Source organism: Silurus meridionalis, chromosome 12 (genome assembly GCF_014805685.1).
Source record: "Silurus meridionalis isolate SWU-2019-XX chromosome 12, ASM1480568v1, whole genome shotgun sequence".
In the NCBI taxonomy this organism is placed as follows: domain Eukaryota; kingdom Metazoa; phylum Chordata; class Actinopteri; order Siluriformes; family Siluridae; genus Silurus; species Silurus meridionalis.
Genome location: NC_060895.1, coordinates 22,535,909 through 22,555,179, shown reverse-complemented (window position 1 = coordinate 22,555,179; position 19,271 = coordinate 22,535,909). Strand labels below are relative to the sequence as shown.

At 39.3% G+C, this 19,271-nt stretch overlaps 1 protein-coding gene across 1 annotated transcript in view; it reads right to left on the bottom strand.

Moving 5' to 3' along the window:
- robo1 (roundabout, axon guidance receptor, homolog 1 (Drosophila)) overlaps positions 1-19,271 on the bottom strand; it is a 285,171-nt gene that overhangs the window by 197,670 nt on the left and 68,230 nt on the right.

The following is a 19,271-nucleotide window of genomic DNA, read 5'->3' as shown; positions in this document are numbered from 1 at the left end:
ATGCCTGCAGTGTATACACACACACACACACACACACACACACACACACACACACACACACACACACACATGTGCACGAGGAGCCGTAAAGAATCATGAAATGAACTCCAAGCACTTTTCCGATCTGCCGTTTGACCCCCTGAAGTTCACTCCTGCATGTGAACTTTTCACCTCGAATCCCCGGAGCAGACTTTTTTAATTCATCGCCATTCAAAGCATTGAATTTATGGACGGCGCCTCACCCATGCTGTCCACCTGTTTTTCCACTTCATAGAAAGAAAAAGAAAAGGTTTTACTTTTATCCCATAATTCATAACCCGCTGACTCTGAGGACGAGTTTCTTACAGCCAGGAGTCGGCGAATGAAAAACGCACCGAGGACGAACAAACGTGTTACACGCTCTGGATACAGTGGGCCATGTGCCGAGAGGAGAACAGACAAAACTCTATTCCATAGGATTAGAAAGAAAGAAAGAAAGAAAGAAAGAAAGAAAGAAAGAAAGAAAGAAAGAAAGAAAGAATGAGAAATGAAGGAATGAAGACAGAAAGAAAGAAAGAAAGAAAGAAAGAAAGAAAGAAAGAAAGAAAGAAAGAAAGAAAGAAAATAAAAAGAATGAGAAATATAAAGTAAGTAAGAAAGAAAGAAAGAAAGAAGATTTGAAGTAAGAAAAGGAGGAAAAGGAAGAAAGAAAATAAGAAAGCATCAAGAAAAACAAAGAATGAGAATTGTATGAAGAAAGAAAGAAAGAAAGAAAGAAAGAAAGAAAGAAAGAAAGAAAGAAAGAAAGAAGATTTGAAGTAAGAAAAGGAGGAAAAGAAAGAAAGAAAATAAGAAAGCATCAAGAAAAACAAAGAATGAGAATTGTATGAAGAAAGAAAGAAAGAAAGAAAGAAAGAAAGAAAGAAAGAAAGAAAGAAAGAAAGATAAATAATGAGAAATGTATGAAAAACGAAAGAAAAAATTAAGAAAGAAAGAAGATTTATAAAAAATTGAAAGAAAAATGAGGAAAAGAGGAAAAGAAAGAAACAAAATAAGAAAAAATTAAGAAAAACAAAAAAATGAGAAATGTATAAAGAAAGAAAGAAAGAAAGAAAGAAAGAAAGAAAGAAAGAAAGAAAGAGGATTCCAGTCCCTCTCTGTGCATCTCGTCTCTTATCCTTTGCTCGAGCTTTGACCTTGCTGAAAATACAGTAATTGAGATTCACAGCTCATTGTTGCGTAATTACAGGGGCTTTAAATCTCCTGGAGCCAAACGTGAATGAAAGAAAGAGAAAAAGTGTGAGTGAGTGAGAGAGAGAGAGAGAGAGAGAGAGAGAGAGAGAGAGAGAGAGAGAGAGAGAGAGAGAGAGAGAGAGAGAGAGAGAGAGAGAGCAGTAGACTTGAACAGTGACCTCCAAATGCATCTGGGTCTTTATTTTAATCACCAGCTGAGCGCTGTATTGGAGTCACGGCCTTTTAAACCCTTATTTATAGTCGTTGTTGCTTCAGGTTGAGACCGAGAGCTTTCTTTTCTTCACCATGTAGAATAATTGAATGGATTTGCAATAAAAGAAAGGAAGCGTCTGCTCTGGTATGGAAGATGTACAATAAGTGCAGCCTTCAGAGCTGCTTCTAAACAAGGCGAGTGTGAAAGTACCACCGTGTTCACTTCAGCACGAGAGAAACACAACCTCGAGGGTTCAGTGAAATGGTGATGAGCTTCATGTGGAGAGAGAAGACGCAGCCTTCACGTCGAAATGTTCCTACTAAATGATTAAATCAGGAACACGATAAACATGCAGAAGATCCTTCTGGTGGACAGCTTATGATTATCTGAAACAAGCCCAGAGATCTTTTGTTTGAGAAAACCGTTCATGGAGGTAATATAAAGACTAAGGTTCCTGGGAGGAGGTTCCACACTCACTTTTCATGGGGAGTGGAGCACCTCAGAACATCCTCAGTTACAAGAAGTAAATAAGGTGTGATTTATCTGCAGGTTGTGATGACTGACTCCAGTCACAAGCCCTTTTGGAGTCAAGGTCAAGTTGTGATTTTAAATGGAGTCAAGGTCGAGAGTGTTGATGGGTCAAGGTCAAGCCAAGCGGTCCAGTCAAAATTCCTTTTAGGTTTAAGACCAATTCAAGGGTTTTTAAGGGGTCAAGGTCAAGAATCTTAAAGAGGGTCAAGGTCAAGTCATGAGTTTTAATGGAGTCATAAGTTAAGAGTCTCAAAAAGGTTTAGGCCCAATCACAATTTTCTTTTGGGGTCAAAGTCAAGTCAGGAGTTTTGTTGCGATCAAGTTCAAGAGTCTTGATAGGGTCAAGTTCGAGAGTCTTGATGGGGTCAAGTTCAAGAGTCTTGATGGGGTCAAGGTCAAACCAAGAGTTTTTAAAGAGTTTCCATTCCATAACTTCAGTAAAAGTAAAAGTGTCCCATTAAACCTTCACTTGAGTAAACATACAAAGGTTTTTGCCTTCAAATGTACTTAAGTATCCAAATTATTATGATTTATTATAACTATAATGTTCCTTTTATCATTTTTATCACAAGACTCTTTGCTTAATCAACTCAGTTGATGTGAAAAGACTCGAATGTGACTCTCAGCACACTGATCTATTAATAGAATGATATTAATGACTCAAACACTGATTGATGTCTATTACAATCATCATGAACCCAAAACCTTCTTCAAAAAACTTAAAAAAAAAAACGTGTAAATGAGGTCACGTGTGTTGTTTCGAGTTCGAGTCTGGAGTTTCTTCATCATTTATTCCTCTCTAAATGTTCTGTTTGATGTTGAACTGATGCTGAACTGTATGTTGGTGATCAGTAGATACACCAAGCGCCAATTAAAACAAGTTTAAAACGGATCGCGCGCCCTGATTGGTGGTTTGATCAGTTACGTTTATCCAAAAAATTAAAAAAAAGGAACGACTGATTACACAAAATGAAGTTGAGTAAAAAAGTATTTGACTTTGACTTTGTACAGTAGTGAAGTTAAAGTTTCCCCAAAGAAAATACTTCATTAAAGATACGCAAAAAAGCCACTTGACGACATTAAATTTACTTTATTACTGTCCACCACTGCCATTAATATGATTAACATCAAACTGGATTACAGAGATGATATTTTTACTCATCTCCCATCATCTGTAGGCGTTAGTTCCTTGTTTGAGGAGCAGTTCCACGTTTAATCCTCGTTTAATCCTCGTTTAATCCTCAATCTCTTTAATGGCTTGTGTTACGTGCTGAATTTGCTCCTTTCGATATAGTATTACACAAAAACCCATGTAGCATCGTCAGCTATTATAGCTGTTAGAAGAACTATCATGAGTATCAGTATACAAGTGTGATACAGTAAAACCCTGTTGTACGAACAAACTATAATACGAGCAAACGGAGATATGAGCGACCTTGCTCGCAAAATTGTACCCTTTTTCACGAGCAAATTTCGAAGGCACGAGCAAACCCATGCTGCCGGTTCCCAATTTTTGGTGGAGGGTCGCATCAGTCGCTTAGTTGATGACGTATCGCTTGGTCGCTCTCGTTGTTCAGTGCAGCAAAAACTTAACTTTTTTTAGTTTTATATTTTTATTTCACTAGAAATCTTGAAAAATGTCTCCCAAGTAAATCAGTGATGGTGCTGTGAAACGAAAGTAAATAGAATTACCATGGAAACCGAGGAGGTTACGAGCGTGGTGTGCGTCTCACACTCGCAATCAACCACTACCACATGAGTAAGTGTTAAATTATGTTTACATTACGGTAATTTGTGGTGTATTTGTTTGTTAAAATAATCTACAAATACTTTTTAAGTGCAGAAATAAGCGATCGAATGAGATCTCGGAACGGATTAAATCGCTTTTACATTCATTCTTATGGGGAAAATCAGTTCGAACCTACGAGCAAATGGACACACGAGCAATTTTCAAGAACGAATTATGCTCGTACAACGGGGTTTTACTGTATTTAAATATTGTATCAGAATACGAAGTCGACATCGACGCTCTCAGTTCACGGAGAGGTCACGCTAAATGACCGGGTCATGCTCAAACCAAGAGTTTTTAAAGAGTTTCCATTCCATAACTTCAGTAAAAGTAAAAGTGTCCCATTAAACCTTCACTTGAGTAAACATACAAAGGTTTTGCCTTCAAATGTACTTAAGTATCCAAATTATTATGATTTATTATAACTATAATGTTCCTTTTATCATTTTTATCACAAGACTCTTTACTTAATCAACTCAGTTGATGTGAAAAGACTCGAATGTGACTCTCAGCACACTGATCTATTAATAGAATGATATTAATGACTCAAACACTGATTGATGTCTATTACAATGATCATGAACCCAAAACCTTCTTCAAAAAACGTAAAAAAAAAAACGTGTAAATGAGGTCACGTGTGTTGTTTCGAGTTCGAGTCTGGAGTTTCTTCATCATTTATTCCTCTCTAAATGTTCTGTTTGATGTTGAACTGATGCTGAACTGTATGTTGGTGATCAGTAGATACACCAAGCGCCAATTAAAACAAGTTTAAAACGGATCGCGCGCCCTGATTGGTGGTTTGATTCAGTTACGTTTATCCAAAAAATAAAAAAAAAGGAACGACTGATTACACAAAATGAAGTTGAGTAAAAAAGTATTTGACTTTGACTTTGTACAGTAGTGAAGTTAAAGTTTCCCCAAAGAAAATACTTCATTAAAGATACGCAAAAAAGCCACTTGACGACATTAAATTTACTTTATTACTGTCCACCACTGCCATTAATATGATTAACATCAAACTGGATTACAGAGATGATATTTTTACTCATCTTCCATCATCTGTAGGCGTTAGTTCCTTGTTTGAGGAGCAGTTCCACGTTTAATCCTCGTTTAATCCTCGTTTAATCCTCAATCTCTTTAATGGCTTGTGTTACGTGCTGAATTTGCTCCTTTCGATATAGTATTACACAAAAACCCATGTAGCATCGTCAGCTATTATAGCTGTTAGAAGAACTATCATGAGTATCAGTATACAAGTGTGATACAGTAAAACCCTGTTGTACGAACAAACTATAATACGAGCAAACGGAGATATGAGCGACCTTGCTCGCAAAATTGTACCCTTTTTCACGAGCAAATTTCGAAGGCACGAGCAAACCCATGCTGCCGGTTCCCAATTTTTGGTGGAGGGTCGCATCAGTCGCTTAGTTGATGACGTATCGCTTGGTCGATCTCGTTGTTCAGTGCAGCAAAAACTTAACTTTTTTTAGTTTTATATTTTTATTTCACTAGAAATCTTGAAAAATGTCTCCCAAGTAAATCAGTGATGGTGCTGTGAAAACGAAAGTAAATAGAATTACCATGGAAACCGAGGAGGTTACGAGCGTGGTGTGCGTCTCACACTCACAATCAACCACTACCACATGAGTAAGTGTTAAATTATGTTTACATTACGGTAATTTGTGGTGTATTTGTTTGTTAAAATAATCTACAAATACTTTTTAAGTGCAGAAATAAGCGATCGAATGAGATCTCGGAACGGATTAAATCGCTTTTACATTCATTCTTATGGGGAAAATCAGTTCGAACCTACGAGCAAATGGACACACGAGCAATTTTCAAGAACGAATTATGCTCGTACAACGGGGTTTTACTGTATTTAAATATTGTATCAGAATACGAAGTCGACATCGACGCTCTCAGTTCACGGAGAGGTCACGCTAAATGACCGGGTCATGCTACAGATGGCTCGGACTGTGAGATCTCTTGAACCATATCTCAGTAAATCTCTGAAAAAGAGAAAAATGCTACTGAACCAGACAGTTAACAATGTGTGATATAGTGACGGTCTGATTTTTTGCCACCATGTGTTTCAGAGGATCGAGGTCGTTCCTTAGAAAGCAAGGTCAAAGATATCAGGTGGGCCGAAAACATGGCCATAAGGCTAGTCCATTTGTTATGGTCATACATAAAAACACAGGAAGAAAACGGAACATCACATTTTGCAGCTACACACATCCAGCTGGCACTCAATCAATTTTTTTTCAAGCGATAAAAAAAAAGTAAACAATGGAGGCAGTAAACAGCGTTTTGTGTTGTGGTAAGTGCAGGCTTTCTGCCCCACTGCACTTCTAACATTACTAATGGATGTTTCGAGAGAGGGGTTTTACTTTTACCGGTTTTTACAGCACATACACAAACACACACAGTTTAACATTAGCTCGTGCTCATGTGTGTGTGTGCTCTCAATCACAACTCAACAACACCGTCATCATAAAAAGTGGTGCAGGAGAACAGAACAGCCAAACACATGGAGAGGAAACCAGCAAGTCAGAGCTCAATCATGTTTATTACACCACATTGCTGATACACTTACTGAAACTGCTCTTGCATTACATGTTGTTTGCACACGTCTACGTTATGTAATGATGTGTGCGTTAAAATTCACGAGTTTACTGTCATACGGATGACGTGCAATCTAAAAGTTTTGAGACTCGTACTTTATTTATTTACGTTTGCACGTCAAAATAGACCCCTTGCACAGAAATTCAGTGTCTCCTGACACTTCTGGGACATGCTCTAAAAGACTTCTTTTCGAAAAGTCAAGCATCTTCTGCAATTCACACCGGATCTACACAACGATGTCAAAACGAGCTGATCTTCATCTTCAGGAAGAACGCGCAGTCTGCAGGAGCCTAATCTGGTAAGTAGGGTGGGTGCGGAAGTGAGGTCACGTGGATTGTTCTCCGACGATCATTATGTACGAGTTGCTGAAGGGTTTTGACATTTTCGGAGGTTGAGTTCGTCGAAGGTCTTCCCGAACTCTCATCGTCTTCCAGTGATCTTCTACCGCTCTTAAAGTGCACGTCACTCAAAACACCACTTGTCGTGTCAAACGTCTCTGCGGCAGATTTGCCCAGTTTCCCACAGAATTTTATGTTTTCTTTTATTGTAACTTGCTGTCCAGACGTAAAAATGCATGTGTTCAGAAAAGCACCAGTTACACTGTTAGTCTCTAAACTTTTTGATAATGCTGCGCCGTGAAAGAGGTGCCACCGGAAAATGTAGATAGATAGATAGATAGATAGATAGATAGATAGATAGATAGATAGATAGATAGATAGATAGATAGATAGATAGATAGATAGATAGACAGAAAGACAGAAAGACAGAAAGATCGATAGAAAAAAAGGAGACTGATGGATGGATAGAAGAAGAGACAGAGACCGTCAGACAGACAAAAATAGACAGACAGACAGACAGACAGACAGACAGACAGACAGACAGACAGACAGATAGATAGAAAAGAGAAGGAGACAGATGGATGGAAAGAAAAATTGAAAGAGACTGTAAGACAGACAAAGATAGATAGATAGATAGATAGATAGATAGATAGATAGATAGATAGATAGATAGATAGATAGATAGATAGATAGATAGATAGATAGAGTGAATTAAAGAGATACAGGTGAAGAAAGAGAAATAGAGAAAATGAGACAGAAAAAGAGAATTAAAAGAGACAGGGAATAAAGAGAAATAGAGAGAATGTGACAAAATGAAGAGAAAGGGAAATAGGGAGAAACAGGAGGAGGGAGAACAAGAGTGGAAGAGAGAAGAAAAGTAAATAAGAGACAGGAGAGAGATAAAGAATAAAGATAGAGATGTGAGAAAGAAATATAAACGTGAGAGAAACAGAAATGGATAGAGACAGAAGGAGGAAAAGAAAAGAGAAAGACGGTGAGAAAAAGAGAAAGACGAGAGGTAAATAATTAATTCAAAGAATTGTGTTTTTCTGAAATGAACGAAGAATTGAAACCAATTGCTGTGATGTGAAAAGAATGAAAAAAGACCTACTTTTCACTTTTCTTATAAAACTGTCTAAAATACATCATTTCCATCTGTGTGTCTGAGCCTAAAACAAATGTAATTAGTTCTATTCTATACTATATATATATATATATATATATATATATATATATATATATATATATATATATACTGTATATATAAACATTTGTGAATGAACCCGATTGCAACCCTGACCAGGCAGATACTAAGGATGAATGAAGGAATGCCGTAAGTGGATTTTGCAACTGTTATGTAATGTATGAATATCCCACTAGAGATGTAGATACTGGAAGTGCTGGATTAGAACATTTGTTCAATGCCCAAAATGGGAGGCAAAATCAAACCGTAGAAGGGTTAAGGCCAGGCGATGAACAGACAAGACCACAAGTGCAAAACAAGAACAAGTAGAATCTTGACCAGGAACTAAACATAAAACAAGGCACGGTAAACACTGACGCTGTCCTGAGCGTAATATTCCGCGGTGACAAAACGGGTGAATGAAATAACACGTGAACAGTAGCGATGCGGGTGAAGACGTCGCAGCAACACGCATCCATGTTGATCAGCGTAGTGTTCATGTGTCATGCAAGCTTCGTATTTGCCTGCTAAAAGATCATAAAAACTCTAACGTGTTTGTACTGTTGGACAGGATCCCAGTCGTGATCGCTGTAACCTGTGAAATATTCTGGCAAGGCAAAGAGATAAAAACAAAGTTAAAGATGGAAGAGAAGGGAAAGAGAGAAAGAGGAGAGAATAGAGAGATACAGGAGCAGAAGGAGAAATACACAGGCAGGAGCAGAAAGAGAAATAGTGAAAAAGAGAGAGAGAGAAAGTGAGAGACAGGAGCAGAATGGGAAATAAAGAAAGTGAGACACAAATGAGGAAGGAAAAAGAGACAGGACAGAGAGGAAGAAACATAGAGAGAAACACATGAAAGAACGAGAAGCAGAAAGAAAGAAAGAGAGAGGAGGATGGAGAGAAAGACATAAAAGAAAGAGAAGTAGAGAGAGAGACAGGAGGATGGAGAGAAAGACTTAAGAGAAAGAGAAGTAGAGAGAAGGGGAGAAAAGAGTTAGAAGAGATGTTTAGAGAAAGCGAAATCGAGAAAGAGACACCGAAAGAGGAAGAGAAAGAGAGGAAGACAGGTGAGAAAGAGTAATTAAGAGAAAGACATGAAAGAAAGAAAGTTAAAGAGACTGGAGGAGGGAGAGAAAGACATTAGAGAAAGAGAAATAGAAAGAGAGAGAGATTTAATGATGGGTGAAAAAATGTAGAACAAATTTCTTTACTCAGAAAAACATGCCGTTCCCCAGCAGGAATCCCACGGTTCTGCTGAGAGTGTGTGTGTGTGTGTGTGTGTGTGTGTGTGTGTGTTTGTCTCTCCTAATAAAGGTCTGATGTGTAAAACTCTGATCACCAGTAAGCGTGTGAACTAATCAAGATGTTCATGTGTGAGAAAGTTGTAAAGGAGAGGGGATGGTTTACTTACGAGACCTGTCCCCTTTCCACCTCCACCCACCCTTGCTCTTGACTGGCTTGTCCCCGTCCCAGCACAGCCTGTGCGTTATCCAGGTGCTCAGAAGCAACACGGCAAGGAGGAGTTTTCTCCCGGTCATCATTCCGGCCCGGATCTCCGTTTACTCACATCACATACAACTACCAGAGCTGAGAGTCTTTTAATGCACCCGAACTGCCTGTTCTCATATTCCCACCAGCATCTACCTCAAGATCTCTGAGAACTTTGGAGTGCCACTTTCAAAACGTTCTGCCTCGATGATCTTCTTCTTTCTCAATTCTACCGGTTCTTCCAGTCGATCAGGAATTAATGCCATTCCGGATACGGGTGGTGGAAAACACGGTTCCGGACGAGCGCAGTCTCTCGGTTTCTCTCATAGAAAGCGAGTTTGCGTGTCAGTCTAAAGACGATGAGACGGATTTCAGCGTCATGGCCAGGTGTGAGGGAGATAGTCACACGTCTGCGCTCTATCAGTGAGCTCCTGAAACAGCCCTGGAGCTGTTCTCTCTTACGCCAGATCCTCGGAAGTGGAGTCGGTGTTGATTTGAAAACAGGAGATAAATCAGAGGCAGGGTTTCAATCCTGCAACCTTGACAGTGCCAAGTGTGTGTGTGGGAGGGAGGGAGAGAGGGAGTGGAGGAAAAGCAGAGTGAGGAGAGACAGAAAGGAGGGAGGACAAAGTGTGATCGAGTGTCAAGTGTTCAGGTCGAGAGAGTGGAGAAAATTTCTTTCTCTTCCATGGAGAAGCTGCACTAATGCACTAATGCGCTGTGTTTTAGACTGTTATGGATAAACACCAATGCTGAGCATCTTCTCTCTTCGATCACTGCCTTATTATTGATCTCTCCTCTCTTTCTCTCTCTTTCTCTCTCTCTCTCTCTCATACACACAAATATAATACATATCTATAGTAACAGCTCGCTCGCAGGGACGCCAATTTGGAAACGTGTGCCATCATTATTCTAATCAATCTATTAGTTTATTCATTGATATTTATGAAAGGAGTCTCCAGTGTCAGTGCAGCTCTGTTTTGTTTAAACAGGACAGAGGAGATTATGCATTGAACACAAAACTAAAATAACACTGCATGGACAAATGTTTGTGGACATCTGACCCAAATTAGGATCCCCCCCTTTCCTTATATTGCCCAAATAATGACCCCATTCCTCCCACACTATCAACCAAATGTTGACCCCACATGCAGTATTTGTCCATTTCGCCTGCCGTATTGAGCGTTCTCAAGCTTTGGTCCATCATTTGCCTCATTACTGCCCCCTTTGCCTGTTTCCACAAATCTACGCTTTTTAATTGCAGTCTTATTTCCCCTGGTGGTCTAGTGGTTAGGATGCGGCGCTCTCACCGCTGCGGCCCGGGTTCGATCCCCGGTCAGGGAACCGACCCCAGCCACTCTCAGTGCCGGTCCCAAACCCGAATAAATGGGGAGGCTAGCATTAGGAAGGGCATCCAGTGTAAAACATGTGCCAAATCAAACATGCGGATGATCTGCTGTGGTGACCCCTAATGGGAGAAGCCGAAAGAAAGTTTATTTTTTATTTCAGTTAGAACGATTTCACAAGTTTGCCCGATTACCCATTATCGACCGCTTCCTGTTTTACAGTCTACATCTTTATCAACGGTTTGGAACCCGTTCTATCATTTTTCTGCAAATGGATCCTAACCTTGGTGACACAACTAACCAATGAAAAGAACTGGGTCTGAGGAAAGCTGACTGTGGCGTCGCCTCGTCTGCATCGTGACAAAAAAATTTGCGCTAGAACACACCGGAAAGCTAACGTGTACGTTATGCGCTTGCATGAGAGAACATAAATCCCCTATACCAGCAGGTGGCAGTAGTGTGTATTTGGTATCAGAATAGGGAAACCGGAAGAGCTCGAACTGTGAATATGTAAAGCAAGCAGTGTTTACACCTGCAACGATCATTACTAACAGATACATGTAAATTTTTTCAGTCATGTCTACTAGCTGCTTAATCTTCAACGTCTATATTCCACAAAGCCATGATATTATTAAAATAATCCTCTGGGCAAATAAGGTGATAAGACAATTGGCAATAATGACAAGTGTCTTCATTTGCTTTAATCCATTCTGTTTTTATTTATTTTTTCCTCATGTACTCATTTGCTAAGCTGAATAGCCAATTGGAGACTTTCTCAATGACAAGCTCCGCCCCCGATGCAGAATCGACCAAAAAAACAGTTGATGAAAAACTAAAGGTGACCGTCAGCTTCGTATGTCCCGGGCTTTACACCACCACGAAGATGAGTTCATTACACACACACACACACACACACACACTCACTCTATTTCATTATCACTATTGTCATCATCTTTTTCCGTGTTTCGTCATTAACACGTTCCGTTTATTCCGTTTTTTCTTCACTTTGTATTTTGAAGCGTCCGGATTTACCCTCAGCAGTATCCGAGACTATGGTGGGAATAATGAAAAAATACCAACAACCTGAGAGTCATTTCTTGCATATTTCATCAGTAATTTAAAGCAGCATGTGGGTCATTAAGATCATCGTCTCATTAGAACGTCTACTTTAACACGAAGGGGTACGACATAAACGCTCTTTCATTAGCTGCTAATGAGAGCCTGAGTTCATGATAAGAGGTATAAGCAGACACTGGATTTTGCGCTTCTTTACACACACACACACACAGATCACATAATGATTTTGCATAATAGGTTAATTATCTATAAAGGTGAAAGGTAGGAGATGAGATTAGAGCGTTACGTCGTCTTTGGGAATCGGGTTATTCAGGCTCCTCGAACTTCATAATATGATTATCAGGGTTTTTTTTATATCTGGCCACCTGATCATGCTCTTTTAAGATTTTTTTAAAGTTTCACGTTTTTATTTGTCATATGTACAGATGTAAGTGATAGTTTGCCAAATGAAGAATTATATATATATATATAATATTAATTCTAAGAATATTTACATATATGACATGAGCATGAGGTTCTTTTTATTAAATAAAAATATAAAAGATGGAGGAAAACAAGTAGAATGTTTATTTCAGAGTAGTTATTTGTTCATTATAACATAGAGAATTTGATTAAAGATGACATACTATATGGGCAAACGTTTGACGACACTTGACCATAAGATTGTTATGTGCTTCTTTTTGAACGTCCCATTCCACATTTATTGTCCATTTGCTCTTATAATAAGCTCCGCTCTTCTGGGAAGATGTTCCACCAGATGTTGGAGTGTGGAGATTTGTGAGATTTATTCAGTTACATGGGTGGCGTGATGTAGATGAGGTGAGGAGGTCTGGGGTGCAGTCAGCGTTCACATTCATCATGTTTAATAGAGTTGAGGTCAGAGCTCTACAGCAAGAAATCATTCACTCCAAACCCATGTAAAGCATCTTCACGGAGCTGGCTTTGTGCACAGAAGCACTGTAATGTCAAAACAGGTTTGGGTCTTCTAGTTCAAGTGAAGGAAAAAATTTAATTCTACTGCATTAAATCCTTTACAATTGTGTGCCTACAATGTTGTGGTAACAGTTTGCAGAAACACACATATGTCCAGAAAATATTAATATTTTCAGTTACTGGTTTTGATTTTGTAATCAGAAAGGTACTGATTCTGATTTTGTAATCAGAACCTAAGGCTCTGATTACAAAATCAGAATCAGTACCTGCAAATCATGTTTTGCCACCTTTCTCCGTCTAGGGTCCGGGCTTGTTGTGATGTGTCTTGTCCACTAGAGGGTGCCGTTGTTCCTCCAAATGGCTTTCTACTTTCTATACATGACCATTATTGCCACCTGTGTCCAATTTCACCAATTAACCTGTGTATATAAAACGTTTCTTCTTCTTTTATATATTTGTGTCTTTGTCTTTTATAAAGAAGTTCTGCATTACCTCACATTTTAACAATCTTCTGAGTGAATTAATGTATAAAACTTTAATATTAAATATTTTTAATCAGGCAACAGTAAAGTAAATTTATGGGTCTGAAAATCTCAAGTAAAAGAAAAAAGTGGCTCATTTCAAATTTACTCAGAGTAAAATTTACCCAGTTTTACTAGTTTGTTTATTTTTTTTAACAGTGATTCCAGTATAGTTTAAAAAGGACACAATGATATAAATCTAGGGTTAATCAATGGAACACCATTAAATAAATAAACAAATAAACAAATAAATAAACACTCCATTCCATGACTTGTGTCTAATATGAGCTATGCACTTTAGCAGCAATAAGTTGTTATTCTTATTGTCCCGACGTCATAAACCCCAGGTTCCAGAACCCAAACTTGTGAACACAAGATACTGATTTGCTGCAGCTGAATGAGAGGCACCAATGGACCTGCTACAGTCATGTGACCTACTAAGAAGGCATGTGTACTAATCATAGACAGGAAGATGGATTTATTTATCCATTCTTTATTTCTTTTCTTTTTTTGTATATAATTTCAACATTTCCACTTTGATTACATATATGACAGAATTGGCAGCAAAAAAGTGTCAGTGGCAGCAAAAAGTGTCAGTGGCAGCAAAAAGTGACCAACAAAACCTTTTTACGATGTGCGACTGCAGAAACATCCCGGTTTATATCCTGTGAAAAAACGAAGGATAGCCATTAATCTTTTACGATGTTTATCAGGAACACAGCCTTCAGATGTAAACAGCGTCTCGACACCAGACAAAGGTCGCGTCAATAAGCTAAAGAGAGAGAGGAAGAAAAAAAAAGAGAGAAACGCAGAAGAGACACACGGACAGCGATTCTTCAGCTAACCTTGTCTGAGGAGCATGTGATTTAAAGCGGCAGTGGGCAATAAACGCCTGGGCTCCATCTCTCCACCTCTCCCTCCATCACCTCTTTTTTCATCATCCGTTATCATACGGAGCGAAACGCCTCATGATGGTTCTGACCTTCTTACAAATGCAGTATCTCAGTGGCTTCGCTTAACACCTCCAACACCTTTGTTTCTTAATGAGCCATAATCTGTTCATCTTTGCTGATTTATTATGGCCATGTGTGTGTGTGTGTGTGTGTGTGTGTGTGTGTGTGTGTGTGTGAGAAGGTTAACAGGAAGCATCAGGAATCGTCACAGTAATGGTTTAATAGTAACACAGTGCTGTTGTGATGGACGAGTTTGATTTGATCTGAAATATAATTATAATATTAAACACCTTTCAAAAGAAAAAGACGACATTTATACAGGGTTTATTCTTCTATTTTAAAACAACATGGCATTTTACAGGACGTCTCAGACACTCAGTCAGCTCTCTAGGTCACTACTCAGGTCTCTGATTAGGGAGTCGGCCATTTTATTAGGACACCGATGACACGTCTATGTCACATGCCTTATATGTCGTGTGAATCTGTTACATCAATCAAAAGCTTTTCTGTGGTGTTACTTCGAGCAGGATTGCAGGCTATTTAGGGATTTTTCTTTTTCAAATATAAAACATGTAAAACTCATTAGACTCGAACAAACTGCATGCAGAACATTCAAGAGTTTATGTGATTTCTTTATGCAGTTCATTACAATTGGAAGCCACTTAACGCAGTAAAACATCCACAATTTTAGTGTTCTTAGAATAGGGGGCGCTACATCTTACATCTATAACATGGGCGGAGCTACAAAACACAGAATGTGTATTACATAGGCAGATAGGCGGAGCTACATAGCACACTTAATGTTTATAACATGGGCGGAGCTACATAACACACTTAGTGTTTATAACATGAGCGGAGCTACACAACACACTCAGTGTTTATAACATGAGCGGAGCTACACAACACACTTAGTGTTTATAACATGGGCGGAGCTACATAACACACTTAGTGTTTATAACATGGTGAGCTACAAAACACACTCAGTGTTTATAACATGAGCAGAGCTACATAACACACTTAATGTTTATAACATGAGCGGAGCTACATAACACACTTAGTGTTTATAGCATGGGCGGAGCTACAAAACACAGAATATGTATTACATAGGCAGATGGGCGGAGCTACATAACACACTTAGTGTTTATAACATGAGCAGAGCTACATAACACACTTAGTGTTTATAACATGGGCGGAGCTACATAACACAGTGTTTATAACATGGGCGGAGCTACATAACACACTCAGTGTTTATAACATGGGCGGAGCTACACAACACACTTAGTGTTTATAAAATGGCCGGAGCTACATAACACAGTGTTTATACCATGGGCGAAACTACATAACACACTTAGTGTTTATAACATGAGCGGAGCTACACAACACACTCAGTGTTTATAACATGGGCGGAGCTACATAACACACTCAGTGTTAATAACAGGCAGAGATACATAACACACTCAGTGTTTATAACATGGGCGGAGCTACACAACACACTTAGTGTTTATAACATGGGCGGAGCTACAAAACACACTCAATGTTTATAACATGGGCGGAGCTGCAAAACACAGAATGTTTATAACATAGGCAGATGGGCGGTGCTACATAACACACTCAGTGTTTATAACATGGGCGGAGCTACATAACACACTCAGTGTTTATAACATGGGCGGAGCTACATAACACACTTAATGTTTATAACATGAGCGGAGCTACACAACACACTTAGTGTTTATAACATGAGCGGAGCTACATAACACACTTAATGTTTATAACATGAGCGGAGCTACATAACACACTCAGTGTTTATAACATGAGCGGAGCTACACAACACACTTAGTGTTTATAACATGAGCGGAGCTACATAACACACTCAGTGTTTATAACATGGGCGGAGCTACAAAACACAGAATGTGTATTACATAGGCAGATGGGCGGAGCTACTTAACACACTTAATGTTTATAACATGAGCGGAGCTACATAACAGTGTTTATAACATGGGCACAGCTACACAACACACTTAGTGTTTATAACATGGGCGGAGCTACATAACACACTTAGTGTTTATAACATGAGCGGAGCTACACAACACACTTAGTGTTTATAACATGGGCGGAGCTACATAACACACTTAATGTTTATAACATGAGCGGAGCTACATAACACACTTAGTGTTTATAACATAAGCGGAGCTACACAACACACTTAGTGTTTATAACATGAGTGGAGCTACATAACACACAGTGTTTATAACATGGGCGGAGCTACAAAACACAGAATGTGTATTACATAGGCAGATGGGCGGAGCTACTTAACACACTTAATGTTTATAACATGAGCGGAGCTACATAACAGTGTTTATAACATGGGCACAGCTACACAACACACTTAGTGTTTATAACATGGGCGGAGCTACATAACACACTTAGTGTTTATAACATGAGCGGAGCTACACAACACACTTAGTGTTTATAACATGGCGGAGCTACACACACTTAGTGTTTATAACATGGGCGAGCTACATAACACACTTAGTGTTTATAACATAAGCGGAGCTACACAACACACTTAGTGTTTATACCATGAGCGGAGCTACATAACACACTCAGTGTTTATAACATGGGCGGAGCTACAAAACACAGAATGTGTATTACATAGGCAGATGGGCGGAGCTACATAACACACTTAGTGTTTATAACATGAGTGGAGCTACACAACACACTTAGTGTTTATAACATGGGCGGAGCTACATAAGACACTTAATGTTTATAACATGGGCGGAGCTACATAACACACTTAATGTTTATAACATGAGCGGAGCTACATAACACACTTAGTGTTTATAACATGAGCGGAGCTACACAACACACTTAGTGTTTATTACATGGGCGGAGCTACATAACACACTTAATGTTTATAACATGAGCGGAGCTACATAACACACTTAGTGTTTATAGCATGGGCGGAGCTACAAAACACAGAATGTGTATTACATAGGCAGATGGGCGGAGCTACATAACACACTTAGTGTTTATAACATGAGCGGAGCTACATAACACACTCAGTGTTTATAACATGGAGCTACATAACACACTCAGTGTTTATAACATGAGCGGAGCTACACAACACACTTAGTGTTTATAACATGGGCGGAGCTACATAACACACTTAATGTTTATAACATGAGCGGAGCTACATAACACACTTAGTGTTTATAGCATGGGCGGAGCTACAAAACACAGAATATGTATTACATAGGCAGATGGGCAGAGCTACATAACACACTTAGTGTTTATAACATGAGCAGAGCTACATAACACACTCAGTGTTTATAACATGGGCGGAGCTACATAACACACTCAGTGTTTATAACATGGGCGGAGCTACATAACACACTTAGTGTTTATAACATGGGCGGAGCTACATAACACAGTGTTTATAACATGGGCGGAGCTACATAACACACTTAGTGTTTATAACATGAGCGGAGCTACACAACACACTCAGTGTTTATAACATGAGCTACATAACACACTCAGTGTTTATAACATGAGCGGAGCTACACAACACACTCAGTGTTTATAACATGGGCGGAGCTACATAACACACTCAGTGTTTATAAGATGAGCGGAGCTACACAACACACTCAGTGTTTATAACATGGGCGGAGCTACATAACACACTCAGTGTTAATAACAGGCAGAGATACATAACACACTCAGTGTTTATAACATGGGCGGAGCTACACAACACACTTAGTGTTTATAACATGGAGCTACAAAACACACTCAGTGTTTATAACATGGGCGGAGCTGCAAAACACAATGTTTATTACATAGGCAGATGGGCGGTGCTACATAACACACTCAGTGTTTATAACATGGGCGGAGCTACATAACACACTTAGTGTTTATAACATGAGGCGGAGCTACATAACACACTCAGTGTTTATAACATGAGCTACATAACACACTCAGTGTTTATAACATGAGCGGAGCTACACAACACACTCAGTGTTTATAACATGGGCGGAGCTACATAACACACTCAGTGTTTATAAGATGAGCGGAGCTACACAACACACTCAGTGTTTATAACATGGGCGGAGCTACATAACACACTCAGTGTTAATAACAGGCAGAGATACATAACACACTCAGTGTTTATAACGTGGGCGGAGCTACACAACACACTTAGTGTTTATAACATGGGCGGAGCTACAAAACACACTCAGTGTTTATAACATGGGCGGAGCTGCAAAACACAATGTTTATTACATAGGCAGACGGGCGGTGCTACATAACACACTCAGTGTTTATAACATGGGCGGAGCTACATAACACACTTAGTGTTTATAACATGAGGCGGAGCTACATAACACACTCAGTGTTTATAACATGGGCGGAGCTACATAACACACTCAGTGTTTATAACATGGGCGGAGCTAAAAAACACACTCAGTGTTTATAACATGGGTGGAGCTACATAACACACTCAGTGTTTATAACATGGGTGGAGCTACATAACACACTCAGTGTTTATAACATAGGCGGAGCTACACAACACACTCAGTGTTTATAACATGAGCGGAGCTACACAACACACTCAGTGTTTATAACATGGGCGGAGCTACATAACACACTCAGTGTTTATAAGATGAGCGGAGCTACACAACACACTCAGTGTTTATAACATGGGCGGAGCTACACAACACACTTAGTGTTTATAACATGGGCGGAGCTACAAAACACACTCAGTGTTTATAACATGAGCTACACAACACACTAGTGTTTATAACATAGGCAGATGGGCGGTGCTACATAACACACTCAGTGTTTATAACATGGGCGGAGCTACATAACACACTTAGTGTTTATAACATGAGGCGGAGCTACATAACACACTCAGTGTTTATAACATGGGCGGAGCTACATAACACACTCAGTGTTTATAACATGGGCGGAGCTAAAAAACACACTCAGTGTTCATAACATGGGTGGAGCTACACAACACACTTAGTGTTTATAACATGGGTGGAGCTACATAACACACTCAGTGTTTGT